This window comes from Canis lupus, chromosome 36 (genome assembly GCF_011100685.1).
Source record: "Canis lupus familiaris isolate Mischka breed German Shepherd chromosome 36, alternate assembly UU_Cfam_GSD_1.0, whole genome shotgun sequence".
Taxonomy (NCBI): domain Eukaryota; kingdom Metazoa; phylum Chordata; class Mammalia; order Carnivora; family Canidae; genus Canis; species Canis lupus.
Genome location: NC_049257.1, coordinates 17,277,098 through 17,299,176, shown reverse-complemented (window position 1 = coordinate 17,299,176; position 22,079 = coordinate 17,277,098). Strand labels below are relative to the sequence as shown.

General features: G+C 38.6%; 1 long non-coding RNA gene across 38 annotated transcripts in view; it reads left to right on the top strand.

Moving 5' to 3' along the window:
* Positions 1-22,079, top strand: part of LOC102153619 — a 214,301-nt gene that overhangs the window by 66,729 nt on the left and 125,493 nt on the right. For 36 of the 38 annotated variants that reach the window (XR_005384697.1, XR_005384729.1, XR_005384730.1 and 33 more), the window contains one exon: positions 16,598-16,700. The exons of 1 other annotated variant lie outside the window; for it this stretch is intronic. This is a non-coding gene — a long non-coding RNA (uncharacterized LOC102153619). Of the gene's footprint in view, positions 1-15,688; positions 15,750-16,597; positions 16,701-22,079 lie in introns of all 38 variants that reach the window. One more of the 38 variants, XR_005384705.1, reaches the window with a different exon arrangement.

Below are 22,079 nucleotides of genomic sequence, written 5' to 3'. Positions count from 1 at the left end.
ATACCCAGAAATCAAAATCTATCTCCACAACCTCCACTAATTTCCCCATTATACCACTTCCCAGAAAGATCAGGAAATGATCCCCTATCTTGGAAAACACAGATGAGCATCTTTTCACCTTCTTATATGAAAAACAAGTTAAGTAAAACAAAATATAAACTTCTCTGTGCAAATGAGAAATACAATGGAGTGAAATGAGTTTTTCCTATGAGTGAGAATAGCAAAGAGCAACCAAAAGGAAACCACTGGAATTGAATCAGCTTGGCTTTTAATGATTGGATGTATGACAAAAGATTGACATGGGAAAAATGTGAACACTGCTGCCTAAGGAGCTTTGCATTTAATAAAACACCATCTAAAGAAATAGAATATTAAAGCTGCTACTGAGGACAGGTTATCTCCTTAAAGCAGAGAGGCCCAGGCAGTGGATATCTGCTGGGGCGGGGTGGGGGGTTGTAGGCTGGGTGGCAGTGGTGCCCCAGAGTATGGTCAAGGGGCTAAAGAATTCAACATATGGTCCAAAGTCCCGGAAATTCTGACAGGAGCCCTTGGAGGCTCCCACACTTGTTTAGTCTATGGGGTAGCAACTCATAGTGAGGGGCTGACTGACTGTAGTGACAAAACCCCTATCTCTGGAAGGGCACTGGACTCTTGTTTGTAAAGCCTTCTCTGCTCCTTGTTAGATTACTACCCAAGTGAAACTATTCCTATAGTTTATCCATAGATCGGGGAGGCAAGCAGCAGAGTTGATTAAGTGATGGATTTTCACAAGGAAGAGCACATTGAAGTTTTAAAATTTTATTTCAAAATAATTTTACACTGAAATAAAAGTAACAAAAGTAGTGCAGAGAGTTACCATATATACCTTAACCAACCTTGCCTTAATGTTAACGTCTTATATGGTACAGTGATCAATACCAGAAGATTAACATTGTTACAGTACTATGAACTTAACTAGAGACTATTACTTGAATTTTGGTAGGTCCTCATAATGTCCTTTTTCTGGTCCAGGATCCAATCCAGCATCCCATATTGCATGTGGTTTTCATTTCTTTCTAGTCTTCTCCAATCTGTGATAGTTCCTCAATCTTTACTTGTCTTTCATGACTTTGACACTTTTTTTTTTAAAGATTTGTTTACTTTGAGAAAGAGAAAGAGAGAGAAAGCATGAGTGGTGAGAGGGACAGAGGGGAGGAATCTCCAACAGACTCCCCACTGAGCATGGAGCTGATCCAGGGCTCGATCCCATGACCCTGAGGTAGTGACCTAAACCGAAATCAAGAATCATGACACTCAAGTGACTGAGCCACTCAGATGCCCAATGACCTTGAAACTTTTGAGGTCCTGGTCAGTTATTTTATAGCTGACCTCATTTTGGGTCTGTCTGATATTTTCTTATAATTAGATTGAAGTAAATCATTTTTGGCACAAATACTAGAGAAGTATTTTGTCCTCAGTGCATAAAATCAGGGGGTATGTGATGATATCCTATTACTGGTGATATTCACCTTGATACTTGGTTAGGGAAGTGTCTGATGGGTTTCTCCACTATAAACTTACTGTATTTCCTTGGAAACTAATAAATATCTGTGGAGAAATACTTGAGGCTATGCAAATATCTTGTTTCTCATCAAATTTTCATCCACCAATTTTAACATCCATCAGAGAATCTTGCTTGCAACAATTGTCACTGTAGTGTTTTATAACATTACAACATAGACAACATGATTTTCTATTTCCTTCATTTCTTTTACATTTATTAATTAGGATTTTTCTTTAAAGTATCTCTTATTTATTCATTCAATAATTTATGTATATATGGGCTCATAGATATTTAACTTTTTTCTAAGGGTTATAATGAAATACTGTAACTCATCTTCTTGCTCAAATTAGTACTCCTTTTGCCATTGATTTGCTTCTGTGCCCTTCTGACATGCTTCCATTTTGAGCAATTTGTGTTTTTTTTTTATATTTTATTTATTTATTCATGAGAGACACAAACTGAGAGAGAGAGGCAGAGACACAGGCAGAGGGAGAAGCAGGCTCCATGCAGGGAGCCCGATGTGGGACTCAATCCCGAAACTCCAGGATCACACCCTGGACCGAAGGCAGGCACTAAACCGCTGAGCCACCCAGGGATCCCCCTTGTGTTTGTTTTTTTATTTAAGATTTTATTTATTTATTCATGAGAGATACAGAGAGAGAGACAGGTAGAGGGAGAAGCAGGCTTGTTGCAGAGAGCCCGATGCTGGACTCGATCCCAGGACCCTGGGATCATGCCCTAAGCCGAAGGCAGATGCTCAACCACTGAGCCATCCAAGTGTCCCAAGCAGTTTCTAACTTGAATTATGTGGTCTGTCTCTTTTCAGCATGTGCTTCAAAATGTGGTAGTTATTAAGTGTCATCTGTCCTGACCAACAAACTGGCCTCCCAAGAGGAGGTGCACAGGAGACCCTCACTATCACAGTATCTCAGATTCATCATATTGTTTGGGCCCACCTCTTGAGATTCTGATTTGGCAGGTCTCATGTTTGGATTCTGCCTGGATTTTGTAAAAATTTCATCAAGTGATGATTACAAAGCTAACTGTATTTGGAAGCCACTGCCCTATTCCATAGATTATAGGAGTATATTTCTTATTGGCCTCTAGCCACACTACTCAAAGTTTAGAAGGCCAGCAGCCTTGGCATCACCTGGGAGCATGTTAAAAATCAAAGTTCTTGGGGATGCCTGAGTAGCTCAGTCAGTTAAGTGTCCAAAGTCTTGATTTTGGCTCAGGTCATGATGTCAGGGTCCTGGGATCAAGCCCTACATGGGCTCCATGCTCAGCAGGGAGTCTGCTTGAAGATTCTCTCTCTCCCTCTCCCCTGCGGCCCCTCCCCCAACTTACATACTCTCTCTTTCTCTCTCAAATAAATAAATCTTTAAAAAAGTTCTTAGGTCCCTCCCAGACTTAAGGAAGCAGAATATCTGGGAGTGGAGCCTAGGCATCAGCATTTTAGTGAGCTCTTCAAGAAATTCTTATGTACACTGAAATATGAGAAGCCCTGAAAATATACTATGTTATAGTTGGTAAAAATCACAGATGGGGGCAGCCTTGGTGGCCCAGCGGTTTAGCGCTGCTTTCAGCCCAGGGTATGATCCTAGAGACCTGGGATCAGGTCCCATGTCAGGCTCCCTGCACAGAGCGCCCCCCCCCCCCCACCATGAATTAATAAATAAAATATTTAAAAAAAAATCACAGACAGGCAAACACAGTTCATCCTTTTGGTCTAACCCTTACCTGAAGCAACTACTCTCAGCTGACTTTTTTTTTTTTTTTTTTTTTTGTATTTTTTTTCCTGGAATGTGTTTACCACAAAGATTCTCGTAATCCAGTGCTATATTTTTCTTGGGTGTCATCCAAATTGTTCCAAACTTATGACTAGCTCCTAAAGTTGTCAAATTAGAGAGGAAAAAGTGGATTCTTGTTTGCAAAGAGGGATACACACATTCCAACACAGAACACCACTTCCTTTTTTCTCTTGATTTTCAGTATCCTTCTCACAGAAGAAACAATGCTGAAAAAAACAAAAACGTAGTGTATGTGAGAATTAAGTTCTCATTTAAACTTTTTGTACAATGAGAATCACTTTCAGACAGACATATATAAGACATATAACATTCCTGTTATGTTTTAATTTATCAACTGTGTACATTATTATGTATCTATGGCAAACCCTGCAATAAATTATAAAAATCCAGTTGAGGCAGTAGACACTGTGCAATTATGCTGTTTTATTTTGTATTTTAAAATAAGCTTTCTTTGCTTCATTATTAAAAAATACACATTTAGAGAAAAAGGAAAGGATAATACTGGGTATTTTGGCCAAGTTTACCCACAATAGCCTGATTCATCAACGAGTCAGTTAAATCCTTTAAAGATCTTTTTAAAATGTGATTAATTATACACATTATTTTATGACTGTATAACCAAACTGATTTATTCAGTCACTTAGGCAATAAACATCCTTCTGCCAGGTATTGTGCAAAATCTGGGAGAAATAAAGATTAATAAAGGGTCCGAAAGAATGTGGTGGTTGTAGGAACCACCACTCCAGTCTTGATGACTACAATGACAAATGCTCTCCTCACTCTGTCCTCTGACATAGTAGAAACTGCTGTCTCTTAGCATCTGTGCACAGCCTAGCTTCTTCTAGTAGTACATTATATAGCACCTACAATAGATGTACAGACATACTAAGAATTCAGTAAACAATTAAAGATCTTTAACTTATTTTAGGCCTTATTTTGTGATGTGTACAGTGCTAAGCCTTTTAAATATTTATTGCATGTAATCAGTGCTATGCCTCTCGGGGAGGAAAAGGGCCTGATTTACAGCATTTGCAGATCTCCATGGCAGAAATACTCTGATAATGGCTCATTTCAAGCTACCCAATATTTTAACAAGTGATCTGGAAAAATCCTGAAAATTTAACAGCCCATCAAGAAGAGCTGACTCCAGTACACCACTGCGTGCAATCTTCACAGCAAGACTATGTACTAGTATTAGAACTGTTGTTTTATTATTAGTATGTCCATTTTGCAGATAAGAAAACCAAGGGCACAAGGAAGTCAAATAACTTGCTTAGGGTCAGAGAATAAATGGTAAAGCTAGGATGCAAACCAGGGGCCCTGGAAGGTTAAAGCTAGCATTGCATTAAACTGACTGATGGCAAATTTCATTAGCAACTGTGGAGTAAAGTGAAGAGTTATTAAAATTCCCATGTGAATCTTCACAGATGAATCAAAAGCATTTTGGATTTTGACTTCTTTCCCATTGGAACATGAAACCATTGCTCCCTGGCTATGTGACCAAAAGTGTTTTCCTTCTTAGGTTCAGGATGTGTTTATCCTGTAGCTTACAGCTGAATTCCTTCATTGAAGAGTTTGCTTTTTAAAATATTTTTAATTAGTTTAGAGGTAGAATTTAGTGATTCATCAGTTGCATATAACACCCAGTGCTCGTTACATCAAGCGCCCTCCTTAATGCCACCACCTAGTTACATCATCCCCCACCCACCTCCCCTCCAGAAACCCTCAGCTTGTTTCCTGGAATTCAATGTCTCTTATGGTTTGCCTCACTCCCAGTTTTCATATTATTTTATTTTTCCCTCCCTTCCCCTATGTTCATCTGTTTTGTTTCTTAAATTCCACATATGGGTGAGATCATATGGTATTTGTCTTTTTCTGACTGATTTATTTCGCTTAGCATAATACCCTCTAGTTCCATCCATGTCATTGCAAATGGCAAGATTGCATTCTTCTTGATAGCTGAATAATAGTCCATTGTGTATATACACCACATCTCCTTTATCCATGCATCTGTCAATGGACATCTAGGCTTTTTCCATAGTTTGGCTATTGTGGACATTGCTATAAAAACTGGGATGCATGCGCCCCTTCAAATCGCTGTTTGTATCCTTTGAATAAATATCTAGTAGTGCTATTGCTGGGTCACTCTTTTTAACTTTTTGAGGAACTACCATACTGTTTTCTAGAGAGACTACACCAGTTTGCATTCCCACCAACAGTGTGAGAGGGTTTCCCCTTCTCTACATCCTCACCAACCTCTGTTGTTTCCTGAGTCACTAATTTTAACCATTCTGACCAGTGTGAGATGATGTCTCATTGTGGTTTTGATTTGTATTTCCTTGGTCCTAAGTGACGTTGAGCACTTTTTCATGTGTCTGTTGGCCATTTGTATATCTTCTTTGGAGAAATATCTGTTCATCTCTTCTGCCCATTTCTTGACTGGATTATTTGTTTTTGGGGTGTTGAGTTTGATAAGTTCTTTATAGATCTTGGATACTAGCCCTTTATCTGATAAGACATTTGCAAATATCTTCTCCCATTCCACAGGTTGCCTTTTAGGTTTATTGACTGTTTCCTTTGCTGTGCAGGAGCTTTTTATCTTGATGAAGTTCCAATAGTTCATTTTTGCTTTTGTTTCTCTTGCCTTTGGAGTCATGCCTAACAGGAAGCTGCTGTGGCAATTCCAAGAGGTTGTTGTGTGCATTCTCCTCTAGGATGTCGATGGATTCTTGTCTCATATTTAGATCTTTCATCCACTTTGAGTTTATTTTTGTGTATGGTATAAGAAAATGGTTCAGTTTCATTTCATTCTTCTGCAAATGGTTGTCCAATTTTCCCAACACCATGTCTTCTTTCCATTGAATATTCTTTCCTGCTTTGTGGAAGATTAGTTGACCATAGAGTTGAGGGCCCATTTCTGGGTTCTCTATTCTGTTCCATTGATCTATGTATCTGTTTTTGTGCCAGTACCATACCATCTTGATGATTGCAGGTTTAAAGTAGAGTTTGAAGTCCAGGATAGTGATGCTACTAGGTTTGGTTCTTTTTTCAACATTCTTTTGGCTGTTCGGGGTCCTTTCTGGTTCCACACAAATTTTAGGATTGTTTGTTCCAGTTCTGTGAAAAATGCGAATGGCATTTTGATAGAAATTGCATTGAATGGGTAGATTGCTTCGGGTAACATAGACATTTTTTTTTTACATTTTTTAAAAAGATTTTATTTATTTATGCAGAGACAGAGAGAGAGAGAGAGAGAGGCAGAGACACAGGCAGAGGGAGAAGCAGGCTCCATGCAGGGAGCCCAACATGGGACTCAATCCTGGGTCTCCAGGATCCCATCCCGGGCCAAAGGCAGCACTAAACCACTGAGCCACCAGGGCTGCCCTAACACAGACATTTTAATAATATTTGTTCTTCCAATCCACGGGCATGGAATGTTTTTCCACTTATTTGTGTCTTACTCAATTTCTTTCATAGGTGTCTAGAGTTTTCAGAGTACAGATCCTTTACTTCTTTGGTTAGGTTTATTACTACATATCTTATGGTTTTTGATGCAGTTGTAAATGGACTCAGTTCCTTGATTTCTCTTTCTTCTGCCTCACTGTTAGTGTATAGCAATGCAACTGCTTGCATTGATTTTGTCATCAGTGAAGAGTGAGTTTGACTTCTTCTTTGCCAATTCAGATGCGTTTTAATTCTTTTTGTTGCCTGATTGCTGAGGCTAGGACTTCCAGTACTACGTTGAACAATACTGGTGAGAGTGGACATCCCTGTCAAGTTCCTGACCTTAGGGAGAAAGTTCTCAGCTTTTCCCCACTGAGGACAACATTTGCTGTGGGCTTTTCCTATGTGGCTTTTATGATATTAAGGTATGTTCCTTCTATCCCTATACTGCAGAGAGTTTTTATCAAGAAAGGATGCATATTTTGTCAAATGCTTTTTCTGCATCTATTGAGAGGATCATATGGTTCTTGTCCTTTTATTAATGTGATGTATCACATTGATTTGCTGATATTGAACCACCCTTGCAGTCCAGGAATAAATCCCACTTGGTCATCTTTTCCCACCTACCCATGGTATGCTCCCTTTGTCTTACCTAAAGCAGGTGTTCACTATGAACAGAAGAGTTGAGATGTCTCCTCATTACCCCAGGACTCCTTTCCAAGTTCACCTATAAACCTCCCATGCTATTAATCATGGTTTGTAGACGGCACTCATAGAATGCAGTAATGTTAATTGAAGTTTCAAATTTCATATAAGCAGGTGGAACACAAGTCACTGTGGGTGACTAGCCCACCTTTAACATTTGAGGAGCATAGAGCAACAATGTTAATGAAAATCCACATAATATTCATCTAAATATTTAGAATTATAATTCAAACCACTAAGCTGTTAAACAGGAATATATACTCTGTCTTTATAGTGTCTTAGGAAATCAGTTTTTAATATTAGAATTACTGAATTCCTCCAACTTTCTCATAATAGAGCAGGGAGTACTGGTCCCTAACCAAAGGGCTGCTTATCCCCCCACCCCAACTCCCCCAGCTCTCTCCTTACACACATGGTTGTGGACCCTTCCCAGCCAATACATCCAAGCTTGATCCCCTTCTCCAGCAAAAGGTCCCATAGTCACTCCTTAGCTCTACGGGTACACAATGCTGGAGCTGGGGCCCACCTCAGGAAGGCAGTTCAAAGAAGGAGGCCTGTGTTGGCCTTAGGCATGAGTTCAGGGCTGTTGGGCAAGTAATTCCAGAACTCAGGCACCAAGGGAGGCCTGCATCTGGAGAGGAGCCTGAGCACAGCCCTGCACAGCACAAGGCTCAGGGTCACATTGCCTCTTGCACAGATCTAGTTAGTACTGAGGGTAGGAGCTCAGTACTTGATTGTGCTCTTCCTGGGGCCCAACTTTGACCTTCTGAATGATCTTTTTTTTTTTTTTAATTTTATTTACTTATTTGACAGAGAGAAAGAGAGTGCACATGTGAGTACACACACAAGCAGGGGGAGCAGTGGGCAGAGGGAGAGGAAGAAGCAGGCTACCCCGCTGAGCAGGGAGCCGGGATGTGGGTGCCTGAACCCAGGACCCCGGGATCATGACCTGAGCCAAAGGCAGACATTTAACCGACCTGAGACACCCAGGTGCCCCTGAAAATTAATTTTGAATGATTCCAGTATTTGACAAAAAGATGAAGCAAGATAAGGTAGCAATCTAATATTTATCAAAATTGCCATCATTATGAGCTAAAATTCACCTTTCCAGCCCCTGATGTCAAGTCCAACATTAATGCAGTTTAATCCAATTTGGCTAATTGCTTATAATAAACATTATGGCAATCCAAAAAGAACTTCATTTTAAATGAATGGAAGGCTCCTCAACACTTTCTTACATACAATCTGACTTATTTAGCGCTGCCTCCTTCCAAAGCTCCTCTCTTGAATATGTAAATTATTTGAATAATTTTATTTTAGTTCACTTGAGTGTAAAAGCAAATCATCTCCTAAGATTAAAGATTTGATACCTAAATTTTCTAAACCTTAGCAGCAAAACAACTGAATAAGGCTACTAAGTACCTTGACACAGACAAGGAGTGCCCATGGTTGGGGGCTCAGAGCATAGACACACCTAAGGCTGGGACTGGCTCCTGTCTTGGGGGGTCTCAATGAAGCAACCAGGTTCAGCTCACACTGCTCTTTAGCACGGAAATTCCCCAACTTTTTTTATGAGTCAGACTCACCAGGAGGGCTTGTCAAAAATGCAGCAGAATGTTGGGCCCCACTGTGAGAACTTCTGATTCAATAGGTGTGGGGTGGAGGCTCAGAGTCTGCATTTCTAACAAGTTTCCAAGGGAGTGCTGATGCTGCTTGTCTGGACACCCCATGTTGAGAACCACTGCTCTAGGTTTTTTTACAGATAGTCATGTACTGTAGTCACAGCAGGACTTCAGTCTATCACTGCTCCTCCTCCCACCTACTTAGTTACATAATTGATAACCCATCTTCATACCAAGTAACCATATAGGAGATTAAAATAAACTATGTAAGCAATTTGCATACCCAAAAAAGTTACAATCACGTACAGTTTTCCAAGTTAATGGCCAATTTTAAAAGTAATATAAAAGATAATTATATCTTCCTGTCCTTTTTTGCTATAAACAAACCCCTGAATTTATTTCAGGGTGATTGATTCTGTTCAGCCCTGTACTCTTCCTAGACAGCAGCACCTCCAGAAGATGGTTTATGGGATCTAAGTCCAAAAGTACTGACTTTCATAATTAGCCTTAATAACCCAAACACCTCTAACTTTCTTCCAGATTTGTTCCTTGTGATGTTACCTAAACCCTTGCTGTTTCTATTTTCAGCACATTATAACCTCTAACAAAAACAGTTCTCTCTCCGTGTAAAAGACCAGCACCTATGTTATTGGCTGTGAGCAGAAAGGCACATGTTATAAGCACAGACCCATGGTATTTAAGCAAAGTACTGTAAGCAAACTGAGGGAAGCTAAAAGCTGCCACCTGTTTAATTTCTAAAGAACTGTTAAGGTTTAGAGACACTCTATCACCCAAACCATACTTTTTTTCTACCTCTAGCCTATGTCTGTGTTTCTTCTTTGTAGCCCTTTTCCTTCTTTTTAAAAGATTTTTTTAAAATTTATTTATTTGAGAGCGAGAGAGTGAGAGAGAGCATAAGCAGTGGGGAGAGGCAAAGGGAGAGGAAGAGGCAGATTGCCAGCTGATCAGGGACCCCAGCTCGGGGCTGAATCCAGGAACCCGGGGATCATAACCTGAACCAAAGGCAAATGCTTAACCCACTGAGCCACCCAGGTGCCCCAGCTCTTTGCCTTCTTGACCACATCTGCCAGTGGGCAGCCTGACTTTCTCAGGCAGTTTGGTTGGGGTGTCTCTTCAGGACAGGGAGGCAAGGTTCAAAATGAGACATAGCATCACCTCAACCCTAAATATACACTTAAAAATAAATTTAAGATGTCCTTTCCAACTACTCAATTTCTGTACACCATACACTAGTTAGATACCATCCATATCTATAACTTTATTAAAATGTTTAAATTTTCCAGTAAGTACTTTTCTGCCTCTCTTCAAGGGTGGGGTAACCCAAAATGATAAATTTTAAAGATAAAACAAATTTTCTGGTAGTGGCTCATGGTCTCTATCACATTGTACATTTTGCAATGTTTCTCAAGCTTTCTGGTGTGCTCACTGGTTTCTGCAATGCCCTGCTGACCTCCTTGATCATATCCCACACGTCTGTTCTCCTTCTACTTAGAGATTGTGCTGAGGCAAATGTCTGCACTGACTCAGCTTGCTTTGATGGCCATCCCCTATTGACACAGACCAAAGCCAGAGCAATCATGTAACACCTGATGTGTCTTCCCTAAAACACACATACAAGTTGGAGTCCCTCAGGGCACAAGCCTGATGGAAGGGCCAGAGTCCTCATTCATCTTGCCCATTTTTTAGAGGATTCCGTTCTAGCAATATTTCACTTGCACAGCTTTTCATGCAGACTTTTCAAGCTAAATTATTTTTATTTTAAACAAAAATCTATTTTTTTCCAGTGCAGCATGTTTAAGTTAGCATCACTTACTTTGTGAATGAAAATATTTATATATGATTTACTAACTAAAAATCATACCATATTTTGTGCTTTTTGTGTTAGATGCTTTTAATTGCAAAGAATAGAGAACTCTGGCTGTCTCAGATTAGGGAAGTCTATTGTAAATCTTCTTACCCAAATAAGAAAGCAGGGATCTCAGAAACACAGCTAGGACACCCGAGCACCCAGAAAAGTCAAATTCTGAAATCTCACAGGAGAAAAAGGTATGAGCCAGCCCTGATGGGGGACTGGACATGCAGGCCATTCAGGATACAGGTGGCTCCTGTATCCGTGGAATTGCATAGCCCTCTCCATGGCTGGTTACATAATATGCAGGTGCAGACTGAAAATGTGGAGTCTTTAGATCAAAAAGCAGGTAAAAAGTGCCATTATAGGTTCTAAGATACAAAACTTTTTCCTTTCTTTTGCTGTCTCTCTCTCAACGTGTCATGATTTTTAAAATTTGTTATTTAATATCATTCTAAGTAAAGTGAACATTTTATTTTATTTTTTTTTAATTTTTTAATTTTTTATTTATTTATTTATGATAGTCACACACAGAGAGAGAGGGAGAGAGAGAGAGGGAGAGAGAGAGAGGCAGAGACATAGGCAGAGGGAGAAGCAGGCTCCATGCACCGGGAGCCCGACGTGGGATTCGATCCCGGGTCTCCAGGATCGCGCCCTGGGCCAAAGGCAGGCGCCAAACCGCTGCACCACCCATGGATCCCAAAGTGAACATTTTAGATTATCAGCGTGTTTTTTTTTTTTTTTTTACCATTCATCTTTATATGATGTCATGTCAGTTTTCAATGTAAATATAAGAGCATTAAGAGATTCATAGTGGAATCATCAAAATTGCACAATTCCTATCTTGTAGTTCCTGTGGACATATATGTTACATTCTTATCAGAGCAGCGAACATGCTGCACAAAACTAATTCAGTTGTTTTTATTTCACTTCTTTATTTGTGCACATCCTACCAACAGCCTCTACCTCCAGTTTCCCAATGATCAGGGAAGGACTGAAAGAGAAAGGATTAACTTTTGTTTCCTTCCATGTCATCATTTTCAGTGGAAGTGGTAGACCAACATGGAGAAGCAAAATGAGTAAGAAGGAATATGAGAGGGTTCCCCAGTCATTTGTGTTTCTTAAAACATATTGCATTCTGAAACGCCTGGGTGTTCAGTCAGTTGAGTGCACAGGTCTCTTTTGGCTCAGGTCATGATCTCAGGGTTGTGGGATTGAGCCCCGCATAGGGCTCCGTGCTCAGCAAGGAGTCTGTTTGTCCCTCTCCCTCTGCTCCTCCCGCTTTCCTTTTAATAATTAATTAATTAATTAATCAATTTTTAAAAACCACACACATTACATTCTTTGTGTTTTCAAAAACAGTTCTTGTTCTGATGCAAAGTGTGGTCTTTGATGGTGTCAGGGCCCTGCTTACTCATACTTAAACAGACTGCCTTACCTTGTACTTGCTCTGAGCCTTCACACTCTCATGCATCATGGATCCATCACATTCTGTGCTCCTGGGACACTGTAAACATTATACATAAATGAGTACGTAAGGAGTGGCAGACATGCTTATTGTGGCTATCTCAAAGATAAAATTAATATAAATTTCAAGACAAAGACAGCAGAACATTAAATCAAGTGCTGGGCTGTGTTTGTGGTCACATGTTCATGAAGCTGCCTCTGGTCCCCTCACTAGCCCAGCTGTGTCTGTTTCTACTGCTCTTGCTGCTGCCACTGACTACCTCATTTTCTCTGTTTTTCACACTGTCCTAATTTCAGTTTATTCATGGGCTTTCATGGCCTTTTTTCTATATTTCTTCTAACTTCTTCTGACACCAACTGACCCATTCTCTTTACATTGCCACCTAAACTACTGCAAGAGAGAGACTCAGAAGGTCTTTTTCTGGGTTTCATGCCAGGCCACCCCTTGGATGGGGCTGAGTGGCCAAGGTGGGAGCGGTAGGAGGGGGGAGAAGAAAAGAGAATTGAAGGCACATGAATTGAATTCAGGAACTTGAAATTATTTCCTTTGCCCTTAGATAATGACTTTTCAATCTGTAAGTGAACGACTACGGAAAAATAACTGAAATGACAATGGGTAATTGAAAAGAGAAATACATTTTTATAGACACGTTACAGCTAAAAATCAAATGGTTGCTCAAAGATTTATTAAAGAGATTTAAACATGAATATTTTCTAGTTTCACGCTACAAATCATACCATGAGCTCTTTTGTGGATAAAAACTATTATACAAATTTTGCCCATATGATTAATTTTACTAAAGAAATAATATTATCTGCATGTTAATATTTCTGTGGGATTCAATTAATTTTTAAAAAGAGAGGTTTTTTTTTTCTTTTCACTGACTTCATAGAAGGGAAAATTTCTGTCTCTGGAAATGTGTGGGAGCAAAAACACAAAGTGGCTATTAAACTTTGGTTTTGGGGATCCCTGGGTGGCTCAGTGGTTAAGCGCTGCCTGCAGCCCAGGGCGTGATCCTGGAGTCCCGGGATTGGGTCCCACATCGGGCTCCCTGCATGGAACCTGCTTCTCCCTCTGCCTGTGTCTCTGTGTCTCTCTCATGAATAAATAAATAAAATCTTTAAAAAAATAAACTTTGGTTTTATTATTCATTTATTTTTATTTGTGGCATGCAGTAATGGATAATATCACCCAAGGCAATCCATGCAAGATTATGAAATGCCATTTTCTTTGTGAATTCATTTTTTAATGAAAATGCCATGTCTGACCATGGCAGAAGGCAATGGTGTTTCTTGGGATCATACTTGAGAATGTTGGTTGACCATCAGTTCCTTGCATGACTATTTCTACCCAATTAACAGTCATGCAAATAAACCAAATACTATGGAATTCTTGTCTTCATCATAATGTTGATGTTATCTGCCTTCTCCACCCCATTTAAAAAAAAAATAAATGCAGGCTGCTGGCGTCAAAATAGAAAATGGAACAGATCAGAATGGGAATACCAATTTATGTATTTACTTAACTAAAATTAATTAAATCACAACACCCAAAGAATAAATAATCTAATCAAGAAATGGGCAGAAGACATGAACAGACATTTCTCCAAAGAAGCCATACAAATGGCCAACAGACACATGAAAAAATGTTCAACGTCACTTGGCATCAGGGAAATACAAATCAAAGCCACAATGAGATACCACCTCACACCAGTCAGAATGGCTAAAGTTAACAAGTCAGGAAATGACAGACGTTGGTGAGGATACAGAGAAAGGGGAACCCTCTTACACTGTTGGTGGGAATACAGGCTGGTGCAGCCACTGTGGAAAACAGTATGGAAGCTTCTCAAAAGGAAAAAAAAAAAAAAAAAAAAAAAAAAAAAGGAAGCTTCTCAAAAGGCTGAAAATAGATCTACCCTACAACCCAGCAATTGCAATTGGTATTTATCCCAAAGATACAAATGTAGTGATCTGAAAGGGCACCTACACTCCAATGTTTATAGCAGTGATGTCCACAATAGCCAGACTATGGAAAGAGCCTAGAGGTCCATGAGTAGATGAATGGATAAAGAAGATGTGGTGTATATATAAAATGGAATATTACTCAGCCATCAAGAAAATGAAATCTTGCTATTTGCAATAACATGGATAGAACTAGAGGGTATTATGCCAAGCAAAATAAGTCAATCAGAAAAGACAATTATCATATGATCTCACTCATATGTGGAATTTAAGAAACAAAACAGTGGATTATAGGGGAAGAGAGGAAAAAATAAAACAAGACAAAATCAGGGAGGGAGACAAACCATAAGAGACTCTTAATCAGAGGAAACAAACTGTTGCTGGAGAGGAGGGGAGCTGGAGTAACTGGATGATGGACATTTAAAAGGGCACATGAGGGGATCCCTGGGTGGCACAGTGGTTTGGCGCCTGCCTTTGGCCCAGGGTGCGATCCTGGAGACCCGGGATCGAATCCCACATCGGGCTCCCGGTGCATGGAGCCTGCTTCTCCCTCTGCCTGTGTCTCTGCCTCTGCCTCTCTCTCTCTCTCTCTCTCTGTGACTATCATAAATAAATAAAAATTTAAAAAAATAAATAAAAGGGCACATGATGTAATAATGAGCCCTGGGTATTATATAAGACTAATGAATCACTGACCTTTATCTCTGAAATTAATTAATTAATTAAACTAATTAAACTTGAGTATAAAAAATTAAAGTGGATTAAAATGGGTGGAAACCAAAAAATATCGATTGATACTATTTCAAAGTTTCCTAAGAATAATGCAATGTTTCTTAGACCAAATAGTACCAATGTTTATTCATTTTTAAAAATTTTTATTTATTTATTCATGAGTGACACATAGAGAGGCAGAGACATAGGCAGAGAGAGAAACAGGCTCCATGCAGGGAGCTGGATATGGGACTCGATCCTGGGACTCCAGGATCACGCCTAGGCTGAAGGCAGATGCTCAACCGCTGAGCCACCCAGGCGTACCTGTTTATTCATTTTTTTGAGAATACAATACATTTGAAGGGAGTTATGTTGTATCCAGCATGGTGTCACCTGAGAGTGTTTGGTAGACATTGAAAGAACATTCAATGAAGTGAAGTTTGGCAGAATAAATAGTAGTAAATGATCTGTCTGGAGGTTCAGGGGTGAGTGTGTGGTATGTTACAGTATGATGGTGAGGAACCCTTTAACTAGATACTGTGCTCCAAAACAGTTGCCAAACTGCTGATGATAAGCTATTCAGAACTGGTCCACGTGGGGATCAAAAAATATTTGTAAGTAACAACCATTCCTTGAAGTCATCTACAAGGCTGCCTTGGATAGAAGTCTAGAGTCAGGTCTATTTTCAGATTCATTCAACTGTCTTAGGCTGTCCTTTCTCATAACTGTTACTTAATCTCATTATTGAATACCATATACTATCATATAAACAGCTAATATATTATAAATTGAGACAGAAATTCTGGGGAACTTAAAGTCTGGAGTAGGAAGGAGACTTATTTTTTACTGTTTGCCCCTTGACATACTTTGACTTTTATCTTACTGCATTTTTATCCTTAAATTTTTTTAAAAAAAGGAAGAATATATTTGGAGGACATTGCAGTATAATTTCTGTAGATGATAGAAATGTAATAATTTCTATACAATTAAATATTACTGTGAAATAAATGTACAGTTTATTAAATCTACCCTGTTGCTATAGAAATTGATGTAATATAAATGCTCAGATGCATACTAGATTTACATATTGAACAATGCAGTGATATTGTAGACTTAAGCACATATAACAGAAATTTCAGTATTTTTGATGTAACAGTTATGTAAATCTGTAGTTGCCAAAGGAATTGTATGGAAAATGACTAGGCTGTGCTTGCTTTTGGTGGGGGGAAAAATGGACACAGGAAGTTTTCTAAAAAAAAATCATTTCCAATTGAATAAAGTTGACATTTGGATAGGAGCTTTTTCATGGAATGCAGTTACAATGACCATCTTCATTATATTGCACTAGCACGCTGTAGTTATTTCATACAAAGGGGAGATAAGATGTTCTTAGAGCTTTTGTCAATTACATTTTCTTTTTGAAAAGAATAAGAGAACTTATCTATTCTTTTTTCTTTTTAAGAACGGATTGCCTTTATTGAAGAAATAAATGTGGTTCAGGAATTTTTATACCTGAACATGAACAAGGAAGCATGTTCAAAGTTCACTGCAGTAATGTCATACAGGTAAAAATTTAAAACCCACCACACAGTATTTTATGTTACTTATGAATCCAGTGGTATGTAATAAAAGTGGGCAAAATGTGGATTGGTGACACTTCAAATTCAAGAGAGTAGTTGCTTCAGAGGAGGTTAAGATGTGAGTATAGAAAGGGAAAAACAGGGAACTTTAACTTTGCAATAATAATTTGGTATTAAATAAAAATAAATTAAATTGATAAATAGAAACTATTATTGATCTTTTATTGTTAAGAAATAGAATGGAACAAAATATAAAATGTCAGCATTTGTTCACTTGGGAGCTCGGCTTATGAGAATTTGTTACAGTATCTATTGTACTTTTCAAAAACTTTTCATTAAAAACACTACAAAGAAAGCAAGAAAACAGATTTATTCTATCTACAAAAAGTATAAAAATGCCCCTTTAGTATTATCAATTATTAGAATAAGTAATGCATGTAATAATTTGGAAAGTGAATGAGTATTTCTAAACAATGGTCCGTTTTGATTTTGATCAGTTGGTGATTTCAAGGGAGTAAACAAAAGAAACCAAAGGGAAAGAAAAGCAACAAGTAAAAAATACCAAATAAAAAAACATACTTTATTTTTTTAAATGAGAAACCATCTATGGTTCAATGTACCATTATTCTAGGGGGCAGGATGGAGGTGAATATTGCCAATATGGCTGCTAGATGTCATCCATCTAAAGATGAATCCTGATTCCAAAGATGTTCAGATTTAAAGCAAAACAAAATACTACATCTTAGAACTGGTAAAATTTAATAAGCTGGTGTTCTAGATCTTCCATCTCAAGTTAACCCAACAAAGAATGCATGGAACTTTTGTTTTTGTTGGAAAAAAAATTTTAAACTTGATAAAAATCTTTAATGAGGTGTGTCTGGGTGGCTCGGTCAGTTAAGCATCAGATTCTTGGTTTTGGCTCAAGTTGAGATCAGTGCAGAGTCTGCTCAGTTCTCTCTCCCTCCTCCTCTCCCACCCCATCTGCCCCTCCCCCCCATTAGTACACACACACACACACACACACACACACACACTCTCTCTCTCTCTCTCTCTCTCTCTCAAATAAATAAATAAAATCTTTTTAATAAAAAGTCTTTAATGGGGGATCCCTGGGTGGCTCAGCAGTTTCGCGCCTGCCTTTGACCCAGGGTGCGATCCTGGACTCCCGGGATCGAGTCCTGTGTCAGGCTCCTGGCATGGAGCCTGCTTCTCCCTCTGCCTGTGTCTCTGCCTCTCTCTCTCTATGTCTATCATAAATAAATAAAAATAAATCTTTAAAAAAAAAGTCTTTAATGAAATCAGACTTAAATAAATGTAGAGATATGCAATTTTTGTGATTTGGAATGACAATATTGTAAGATTCTACTTCTACTCATATTAATTTATAGGTTTAATGCAATTCCAATCAAAATTGCAAGGAGGTTTTCAAGGAGCTTGAAAAACTTATTCTAAAGGTTGTATGGAAAAATGAAAGTCTAAGTAAGGCAAATATAGGAAAGAAGGGATAAGAAGGCTGTATCAACAAAAAATACATTCAGACACAAATATCAGAAAACTGTACTATTATTGAAGCTTACACAGATGAGATGATTTGATTTATGTGTCAAGCTCAGAGGCAGTCTAGGATTGATACTGACAGCTAAACAAAGTTGTGAGGGACCAGGCTCTTTCAGTTTTTCTGTCCTGCCATTCTTAATGTGTAGAGCTTTGTCCGCATGCTTGTTACCTCAGACCACTGTACCTCTAGACCTCATATCTACATTCTAGGCAAGAAAAGGGGGAGATGAGATGAATGGCTTTATCATGATAATTCTTTTTACTTGGAAAAAGATACTGTCCTTAGGGAATTTTGCTTCCATCTCATTATTCGTAACTGTACCACATGGGCAAACTCTGCTCCACAGGAAGCTGAGAAAACAAATATTTTTGGCTAGGGATACTGCTATTCCAAACAAAATAAGTTCTGTTTGTAAAAAAGAAATGGGGAATGGATATTGGATAGGTAATTAAGAGAGTCTGCTTTAAGGGATGACATATTCTTCTGGTAATAAACAAACAACTAAACAGGGTATCAGTGTACTTCTGGAGCAGCAAGTCAAACAAACTGACCATGAGATAGAACAGGATAAGATAGGATTGTATGAAATGGAATGGGATAGGATGGGAAAGATGGGGATAGAATAGAATAGAACAGACTACAATACAGTATATTACAATACAATGCTCAAAATAGACCCATGTATATATAGGAACTTATTATTTGACAGAGGTGGCCCCACAAATCAGCAGGAAAAGGATAAATTGTTTAACAGATGCTATTTGGAAAACAAGTCCATTATATAGAGAAAAATAAAGTTGGAACTTTATGTCCCTCCATATGTAAAGATGACTTCCAAATAGATGAAAGACCTACAGGTAAAAGGTAAAGCTATAAAGGGAATAGCAACATATGTAGGAGTGGGGAAGGATTTCTTAAGATCCCATGAGACTGTTGGGGTGCCTCAGTGGCTTGGGTGGTTAAGCATCTGCCTTTGGCTCAGGTCATGGTTTTAGGGTCCTGGGATGGAGCCTTACATCAGGGCCCCCTGATAAAAAGGGAGCCACTCGCGCTCTCTCTCTCCCAAGTAAAATAAATATTTAAAATGAAAGATCCCATGAAAATAGATAGATATAAATAGATAGATATAACTACATGAATATTACAGATTTTTGTTTAATGAAGGACACAATATATAAGATTTATAGTTGTTTGATCATTCGGGAGAATATATTTACCATGTTAAAAATTGACAAGGAATGAATATTTAACAGTGCTATCCCTTAGAACTTTCTGTGATGAAGGAAATATTCTGTGTCTGTGCTCTCTATGGTTCCACAATCCACATTGGGCTCCTGGACGCTTGAAATGGGGATAATGTAATGAGAACTGAGTTTTTAATTTTTAAATTTTAATTACTTTAAATAGGAACATGTGGCTAGTGTCTACCTTATTGGACAGCGCTAGGCCTAGAATATTCAAAGAACTCTAGCAAATCAACAAGAGAAATATAAGGTTGTCCAATAGAAAAATATAAATAGGTTGATAGAATGGGAAGTCCAAACAGCCAGGAATTACATGAAAGATCCAAAATCACAAGTAGCTGGAAAAATGCAAACTAACATAATACAAGTAACTGGAAAAATGCAAACTAACATAATAACATAGTATTCCAAAAAAAAGTAGAAAGTCATAAAATACCAAGTGTTGGTGAGGATGTGAGGAAAAGCAACCCTCACCTACTACTGAAGGTTGGGGGTAGACCAATGGCCATCTTGGAAAGCAGTCTAGTGAATTTATGGATGCATATACCAAATAATCAAGCAATCTACCTCACTTTGTGTAGAACAGCTCACACATATGTCATGAAAAAGGTGCATGATCAAAGATGTTCATCATGATGCTGTTGATGATGGTAGAGATTTGGAAGCTGTATAGGTTCATCATGGTGGAAATAGAGAATTACAGTGCAGTGGAAGCATACTATGGAATACTCTGCTACAGTCAGAAATAATGAACTAGAACTACATATAGACACAGAGCTTAAAAATCTAGTGTTTGGTGGAAAAGGCAAGAAAAAGATCGAGATGTGTAGCATAATCCTACTAATGTATGTTTTCAAAATTAATCGTCACAGAAACAGTACTACATTTTTCAAGATAGATACCTAAGGACAAATACCAAGCATAACTGTGAAGGGGGAGGGTGGAGGGATAGCAGAGAGCAGGAATGAAGGAGTAAAAAGAGAGAGAACTGCTGCAAAAAGACTGATATAGTATGGCATAAATGAAAGAATATGATTAACTTCTTTGCACTTGATGTTCAAAGGATGAGGGAGCAAAATATGACCTGGTACCTGAATTCCCCGGATAATCTAATCATTATCTATGGTTTTCTTGATATGGTGCATATTTTTTATGAGCTAAATAGAAGCATATTTTGTGTCCTGTTGCTTCTTTTATGTCAGTGCTTGCTTTAAACACAAGCATGCTTATAATTCATTATATTGTGCTTTCCTGGTTTCTATGAACTCCACTAGCTGCTATTGCTTTTGTACAAGAGAATATTTTATGTTCCACTCCAGTATTTCCCCAAAGAACATAATGCTTTGTGAAACCTCTATTGCAGAAAATATGTGAATACTGAATTGAAACTATAAGAACTGAAGAGCAAAAGGGCCCAGAGGAACAGAGCAGGTGACAATTCACGGATGCTCACGTTAGCTGCTCTAGGTGCAGGTTAGATACTATTCTTTCAGACAAGGTTCTCAGTCGAGTGTATTAGTTAATCCCCTGAACCTGAAATGATTTGCATAATCATATGGCTGGGCCTGGGATTTGATTCCTAGGGCAACTCAAGCTTTTTCAGATTCTCTCTTTCCTTTCTCTCTTTTTCTCTCTAAAATTTTTCAGGAATGGATCTGTGGGGTGTTTTTTTTTTTTTTTTAATGTAGAAGCTGATCTTGTAAATCTTTCCCAAATTAAAAAGTGTTGAGAGCTGCAAAGAAAGTGATTGGACACCTGTATTTTACAGCACCTTCCCTGAGGTATTACCATGACCTACCTCCTTGTAAATTAGTTTACCTTCTTGTTTTTGTTTACCTGATTTCCTAAATAAATTAATGACTCCTCCCAAATTACATGTGACTCTTCAATTTCAAAAGTATATAATTAAGGGATCCCTGGGTGGCGCAGTGGTTTGGCACCTGCCTTTGGCCCAGGGCACGATCCTGGAGACCCTGGATCGAATCCCACGTCAGGCTCCCGGTGCATGGAGCCTGCTTCTCCCTCTGCCTGTGTCTCTGCCCCTCTCTCTCTCTCTCTCTCTCTCTCTCTCTGTGACTATCATAAATAAATAAAAATTTTTTTAAAAAAGTATATAATTAAAATGATGGAAATTAATGTCTATATGAATTTCCAGATGATAGCCAGAAAAGTAGTTGCTTCATTTCAATCCTTATAAAGCTTTCCTTTTCTGCAAAATAAGTATGCCTCTGGGTATCTATCATCTCAACTAAGATGACCACATTAATTATCTAATACTATTTAATAATTGCTCCAAAACTTAGTGGCTTAACATAAAGATAATCTTTTGTTGTATCTCATGGTTTCGAACAGTCAGGATTTCAGACAGGCCACAGTGGGAAGCGTGATGGCTGTATCTGGGGCCTCATCTGTAAGACTACAAGTCTTCAGAGTGGAGTCATCTAAAGGCTTGTTTGCTTACTTGTCTGAAAGTCGATGTTGACTGTCAGCTGAAACTCTCGGTTCCCCTTTCATGAGCCTCTCCATGTGGGCTGGTTTGAGTTTCCACATAGCATAGAAGCT